This window comes from Neltuma alba, unplaced genomic scaffold, assembly GCF_004799145.2.
Source record: "Neltuma alba isolate B1F8T4 unplaced genomic scaffold, ASM479914v2 tig00013395_pilon, whole genome shotgun sequence".
NCBI lineage: Eukaryota > Viridiplantae > Streptophyta > Magnoliopsida > Fabales > Fabaceae > Neltuma > Neltuma alba.
Genome location: NW_021637655.1, coordinates 509 through 8,418, shown reverse-complemented (window position 1 = coordinate 8,418; position 7,910 = coordinate 509). Strand labels below are relative to the sequence as shown.

At 36.8% G+C, this 7,910-nt stretch overlaps 1 pseudogene; it reads left to right on the top strand.

The window, feature by feature from the left end:
- The first annotated feature begins 1,133 nt into the window (after positions 1-1,133).
- On the top strand, positions 1,134-6,381 carry LOC114736991 (cryptochrome-1-like; annotated as a pseudogene).
- Positions 6,382-7,910: the final 1,529 nt, after the last annotated feature.

Below are 7,910 nucleotides of genomic sequence, written 5' to 3'. Positions count from 1 at the left end.
CCCTTTTCTTTGCCCCAAAAAAAGAAAGCACCGTTTTTGAACAAAGTCCGTCAACTTATGGTCTTATAATCCACTGCGCTCCAGAGGCAGAGCTCACAAAAATCAAGTTTTAAAAGCCCACCTTCAAGACAATGGCCCTAACAAATTTTTTGATAATAAAAAATTTAGATTTTGTTTCAATTTTGCCCTTTTGAAAGTGGTAAAATGAGGCTACAGAATATTGATCAGCACAAAATTAAACTTACACATTATGGAGCGATCTCAACTTTGCAGGACGAAGGTGCAATTTTAGCTCTAAACTTGAAAAGAAACATTGCAATGGAATCGGCACCAAGATAAGCAGTCCGCGTGTGATGTTCATCTATTGACGTACTCGAATGTAAATTCCACTGATATCAGATTGATAATTGAGTTCTAAGCAGCTAAGAAAGAAGGGTCGTGGTCTCATTTATTTTCCTGATATAATTAATTATAGAAGACTTCTAGGTAATTATTAACCATAGATTAACCATAGATGGACTAGGTACTAGTCCCGATTCTTTTGCTTCTGGACTCCTCCACTCAATCGTTCGTCCGAGTCACATCGCGGTAGATCCAAATCCCGCATTCAAGACTCATTTTCATTCGCACGATAGTCGGGGATACTGTGGTAAAAACTTTGTCTTTTTATGTGAGAGGGAAGTGATGAGTCTGCTTCTTGCCCAAGATCCGTTCTTATCTTTTCCCTCTCCGTTCGCCTTTTGTTCACGATAAAAAAATTTATGTACCTGTCACCCACTATCACCTCCCACGTGATCTCACTAATTACATCCTTACAACTCTCGCAAAAAGACATTTCATGACTCGGGCTCATCTGACTTTGATGCCAACGCACAGTATGGGTTAACTTAGCCTATAATCTTAGATAATTCCATGTGATTTGGTGCTTCCTAGTATCATCTTCGCCTATACTTTCATGCCCCGGTGTATAATTGGCTCTATGGGTTTTGATTTATTGTCCCCTTTCTGTAGCAGGAGCTAGAAGCGGGTTTGGGGGCTGAGTTTAGAACTCCTCAGTCGCCGTCTTCTTTATCATCAAGGTTCTGTTTACGTACTGTTTGACATAATTTCCAGCACAAGTTGCTGATAGATAATGTTCTTTTTTTGTAAAATCTTTTAATAATTGTGGTACGAAGCAGAATTTTATTCTTTAGGTTACTGTGTTTGTTGGATCTCAGAGAAATCTTTTCTGGAATCTAATAATTGGAGATTTTCCATTCATTTATCCACCCCCTCCCCCCAATTTGTGGGATTTCAATTGCTGAGACTGAGACATGCTGGGAAGGGGTCCCTCAGTTGGATTTAGATTGGATGCCTTATGGAAGACAAATTGACACTGAAGTTTAATGTCCAGATAAGATCCCCGTTGGTCTCATATCTGCGTGTTGAGTCTATTTGGAAGTGATTTGATTTTCCGTGCTGCAAAATATCAGATTCAAGGGTCGGCAGCCTGTGGCAGAGCTATCAATTTTAATATGCTTTGATCTTGTGGCGATATCAAAATGGATCTCTGAGTGGAAGTTGTGCTTGTTGCTGGGTGACAGAGAACCTGTGGACAAGCTGCCCCGAGAATTATGTTATTTAAAGCTTTGGTTTGCCATGAAAATCTTGATTAGCCAATATGGGATGTAACAGGACTATAGTATGGTTTAGGAGGGACCTCAGGATTGAGGATAATCCTGCATTAGCTGCCGCTGCCAGGGAGGGTTCTGTCCTTCCTGTCTATATATGGTGTCCTACCGAGGAGGGACAGTTTTATCCAGGCCGAGTGTCAAGATGGTGGCTGAAACATTCACTTGCCCATTTAAGTCAGTCGCTGAAATCACTAGGAGCCGAACTTGTGCTGATCAAAACTCACAGTACTCTTGCAGCTCTTTTGGAGTGTATAAATGCTATTCAAGCGACAAAAGTAGGTTTAATCATCTCTACGGTAAGTACTGGTGTTTAGAAGGTAGTTTCAACTTTCTACTGCTTTAGCGTGGTTTGAATTGCTTCCTGATCCATACCCGAAACCATTAAATTTTGGATCTCCCAAAGTTAGAGGTTGAAGGAAAGAAGGAGCATTTCATTTTAACAGTTTAGAGATTGAGGATAGGGATTCTAGGTAGGATAGTACTTGAGGGCAATCCTAGATTGGCAATTCTGAATGTCCTCGTGATATTTTCTGTTGTCATACCTTTTGGCTTATAACAATTCCTTGAATATGTGATCAGTAGAAGTAAATGAACATCACATCCATAACTGGGAAAGGAAAAGTTGGATGATGAAACATTGTGGTATAAAGTAAGACAATCCCCCCCCCCCAAAAAAAAGAAGCCTCTTCCCACCGCTTTTGTTTTTTTCTCTTTATTCTCCAATGGAGGACAAATTTATTTAGTTATTAAAATTCTGTTGAAATATCGTTCCGTTTCCTAAGGCATATTAATCAAGACTTGAAAACTTTGCTTTGTATACAACTAAGTTACTAGTGACGTTTGATTAGGAATGACAAAAGACTCGGAGATGTATTGTGATGAGATGTTAACGAAGCACTAAGTTTATGAGTTTCCAAAACTAGAAACAGTACATCTCCAAACGTTGAATTTCAAAAATCCTTGGTGAGTGTTTGCTTGAAGTGGAAAATGATCTGTGACGGACTGGAGTTTCCTAAAGCAGAACTTGATTTGCTGCACATTCACATGGTTAGTGGTCACTGCTACACCACAGCTTGAATAATTAGTGTCACATCTGGCTATATATTTAGGTCAAAATTGCTTATTTGCAAAATGAATAATGCTTATTTGGTCAATGTGAGCTTGGAGGATAATGCTTCGATTCCCTAAATAGTTCCTTACTGTGCATTAGTATACGATGAATTGGTTTGTTCATTGAAACACACATGCTTGTAAGGCGTACGTGTTGCAAGTGTTGCTGTCATGCTGAGTAAATTAGTGAGTGTTAGTCCAAACAAGTCGAGGAGGAGGAAATATTCATTCATCCTTTAAATGCATGGCATTCCTTGCAGGACATCATATAGTAGACAAACAACTTTTTCTTTTTTTCTAAAAGAACCACTTTATCTAACAAAATATCATCTGAAGCAACTTACAGTAGTGCTTTGTTACGACCTAAATAGTGTCATAACCTATTTGTCCACCAGAATGTGCGAGGTATCTGATATCTATTCCTTGCCTTAATTATTTTATCAGATCCTGTTTCACTTGTCCGAGATCACAACATCAAAGAAACACTAGTCGAAATTGGTCTATCTGTGCAAAGCTACAATGGGGATTTGTTGTATGAACCGTGGGAGATATATGATGAGATGGGTCACGCTTTTACAACCTTTGAGCCTTTTTGGAACAGATGCTTGCAAAAGCAAGTGGCAGCTGCTTCACTTATTCCTCCTTGGCAACTAATTCCAGCTAAAGGTATAACTATAAATGCAAGTTAGTATGAATTGATTCTTCTTCGTATAATACGGCTGGCTGGCCAGGTTACTGTCAAATATATAAGTTTTAACTAATGTGGGTAAGAAAGCCTTACGATAAGCAGTATCTTCTTTTGGTATAAAAGTTAGTATTGTGGTCTTACTTTTTAGGCGGTAATATTATGAGATTTGGCACTGATGTGATCATACTTTTCTCTTCATATATCATTTGCTGTCAGATTGAGATATCAATTTGAGAGAAAAACATCTAGTGTAGCAGAAAATATGTCTGGTGAAATTTGTTTTCTCTTCCTTTGTTGATGGCAGGTGCAGTTAAGAAATGTTCAATTGAGGAACTAGAACTTGAAGACGAATTAGAAAAGTCCAGCAATGCGTTATTAGGGAGAGCATGGTCCCCAGGTTGGAGCAATGCTGATAAGGCTTTAACTGAATTTATTGAACACCACCTACTTCACTACTTAAAGAATAGACTAAAGGTTGGTGGAGACTCCACTTCACTCCTGTCTCCATATCTTCATTTTGGAGAATTGAGTGCAAGGAAAGTATTTCAATTGGCACGCAATGAAACAGATATTATGGGCAAATGAAGGAAACATCACAGGTGAACAGAGTGTCACACTTTCACACTTTTCGGGAGGGACTTAGAGAGTACTCACGTTATCTTTGCTTCAATTTCCCGTTCACTCATGAGAGACCATTGCTTGGGAACTTAAGATTTTTTCCTTGGAATTCTGATCTGGCCAATTTTAAGGCTTGGAGGCAGGGCAGGACTGGCTACCCTTTAGTTGATGCAGGGATGAGAGAACTCTGGGCAACAGGATGGATACACAATAGAATACGGGTGATAGTTTCTAGTTTTGCCGTGAAATTCTTGCTTCTTCCTGGAGATGGGGAATGAAATATTTCTGGGACACGCTTTTGGATGCAGACCTTGAATGTGACATCTTGGGCTGGCAGTATATCTCCGGGAGTTTACCAGATGGTCATGAGCTCGAGCGCATGGACAATCCAGAGGTGTGTTACGGTTTCTTGTATTAAAATATTATGCAGATGGCCTCATGACATTCAAGAGAAGATTATCCAATGTTCATAATTGCTTCTCATTTTTAAGCTTAGGTAGTTGGCAAAATGTGAATAGCTTCATCAAATCATATGCTTTGGCATTTTTTTTGGCCATGTTTTCTTACTTTCGCTACGTGTTTGATTATTGACGAGTTTAACACAAGCTGAAGGGTCTGCATATCAGCTTCAAAGCACTAATAAATGTAGCCGTTTAAACCATATTTGCGCATTAGCTCTTATTCATGTAGTAGAGGGGATATCATTATGGATTTTGAGAAATTGTAGTGGTTGTAATGTATGGGGAATAAAACGTTGCTAAGATTCTGTCCCTCTAGATTCTTAAGACTACTATTGGCTTTTTATGCTTAAAAGATTGTAAATTTTGTTTGGCCCCTTGCTGGCTACATATCTAAGGAGTAAATTCTGGTCTTTCAGGGCCAAAAAGCTTCCAAAATATATGAAGTAAAACACTCTTACTATTTCCCTTTTGGCTCTTTTTTTGGGAACAGATTCAGGGGGTTAAATTTGATCCGGAGGGCGAATATGTAAGGCACTGGCTGCCTGAGTTAGCAAGAATGCCAACTGAATGGATCCATCATCCTGGGATGCACCACTTACTGTGCTCAGAGCAGCAGGTGTAGAGTTGGGTCTAAATTATCCAAAACCAATAATTGAGGTCGATTTGGCCAGGCAACGGCTGACAGAAGCAATATTCAAGATGTGGGAAACTGAGGCAGGGAGCTCAGATGAGACGAATGAAGTAGTTGTTGATAACACCAATGTTGTTCAAAATTCGGCCATTCCAAAAGTTGTCTTGAAGAAGACTCCATGCGCTTCTATTTCATCAAATGATCAGAAAGTGCCAACACTTCAGAATCCCAAGAATGTTGTTTCTCTTGATAAGAAAAGATCAAAAGGTATGGAAGAAGGGGTACAAAACCAGAGTAGTTTACAGAACCATAAAAATGACGCAGAGGTATCCAGCAATGATCAAGGTATGTGCTCTACGAGTGAATCTTCTTCTAGTAAGAAGCAGAAGAGTGCAACTTGTGCTAGTACATGTACATTTTCTGTTCCCCAACAGTGTTCATCATCTTCTGAACTGAAGCGGCCATGGCAAGAACAGATTGACATGGAGCAGAGTTCAAGTAAAGACGGTATGCTGCCCACAACTCATATTCTGAAAAAAAAGTAGGGACTTAGATGAAAGATAGTCTTTTCACCTTGTTAGAATCTCAGAAAGCATCTCTAGGACACTTATCGTTTGCTTGGTCCAATTAATCATCCTCTCTAGGAAGTTAACTTCATGAGAAATACCTAGAAAATAGTTCTTGGAAAGTTAATCTCTGAGAGAGTTTGTATATATGATTTGCTTGTTAGACCTATTTAGTTTTAAGTCTCTTAAAAATGTTTAGTCCCTGAAAATACAAAACTGGTGCATGTTAATTTCTGGTCAAATTGTCTGAGGGGTTGGGAAGACTGATTTTTCAGTTCCCAGCAGTTTAGGATCAAAGTGTTATTGTTAGTTTAGTTTTCCTTTCTCCACGCTGCCATTCTTTGTGGAACCATCGGATTTAAATTATTAATCTATTACTGTTGAAAAAATTGATTTTTATTTGCGGTTGCAGAATGGAGTTTCTTTTGGCTTTTGGTGTAAGATCCTAATAATGCGTAATTACAATGCAGGAACCATCGGAAGTTAATGCTTTTCACAGAATTTCACTGGAGAGGCTGCATCGCGTACTGGGAGAGTAACATATTTTGCTGTATTCAAGTGCTGCCTTATAGTCTGTTCTATTGTATAAGACCGAGTTAGCTTATTTTCCTTGTGTATATTCTGAGGTTGACGTGTAACTGTAAAACTAAAAATATATACAATATATATTTATAGGTTTGAGGTTAGATTTTGGGATCAAAAAGCGCGAGACGTATGAAATCTATAACTTCAAGATAGAAATGTATTAAGTACAGGTATGCTAATGCCACCGTTGTATTAGAAGTTAATCAGACTTTTACGAGCTTTCTTGAGCGTGGGACAAAACAAAACAATAAAGATCCTTGTATCCTGCTGCCGAGCAGGTCATTATTTGGACAATCTCTAGTAGTGCGCTTGGTTTTTACGTTGGAAATTTTGGTTTTAGTGGTTTAAAACCGAGCATATGCTAGGTGTTAAATATTAGTTTTAATCTTAATTATAAGATCTTATTTATAGATTTTGGGTTCTAATTATAAGATTTTGTTTGTAATTTATAAATAAAATTTTATAATCAGAAGTGGAGGTTATAATATTCTGAATCAAAATATGAGTGGGATCAGTTGATGAATAATTTGGCTCATATGTTGCAGTATATTTAAACCCCTTTTTTAATTTTTTTACATTTTGATTCTTTTCAAAACAATCAGACGAGAAGTCGACAACCACCTCAATCAGAGTCAAGGCGACAATACGTCATTTGACAGTGAGACGAAACAGAAGGTTTCCTCAAAAAAGTGTTGTTATTTGTCAAGAATAATACGATGATAGCAGCTTCATAAAATAATGTTTTACACCAAAATAAATCCTGAAAAGTTATTTATATCATATAATTAAATTATAAAAACTCCTATAGCCGATTCATTGATTAAGCCTCAGCAGCAATGAGAAAGAAGGCGTAACAAATATCACACACGGATTTGTTTTTCTCTGAGAAACAGACATTTTTTACACTCAGCAATTGGCTGGTTTTATGAATGCTCATATAAAATATTCGTGCTAGGCAAATCGGACCCTTTCAACACGTCATTCTTTCCCCATTGCTTACCTTATTTAAAATAGACTATTTACCAATATTTGTGAATATTGAATAGTATGCTCTATAATTTTTTCCTGAGACTTACAAAAAATTTTAAAAAATCACGTTTGTGAAATAAAATAATAAACAAAATAAATTTTCCTTGTTTTTAAAATGCATATACATTTTTCTATAGTAAAAGAGTAAATTACGCATATCTCGATTAAGCGTTGCTAAGATTACATTCTTTTATTTCTGAAGATATTTTGTTTATTTTCAAAAAAAAAAAATATTTATGCCGTTTCAATAAAATTAAAATAACTTAATTCGCATTTAAAATATGTTTGCATTTGAATAGTAAAAGAAAATTCTATATAATTTAAAATTTTTAAGAAATCGTAAGCTCAAAGAACAATATATATTGTTTAATATAATTAAAAATGTTTATGTAGCTTCTTTTTTGGTATTTTATAGTTATTTCACCTAATCACATCTCAATCCTAAAGATAGATCATTTATGTAAAAAATAAAAAAAATGAACTGATTCCAAATCTATAATAATAAATTAATCCTGGCTAATGACCTAATGCATATTGTAACATTATTGT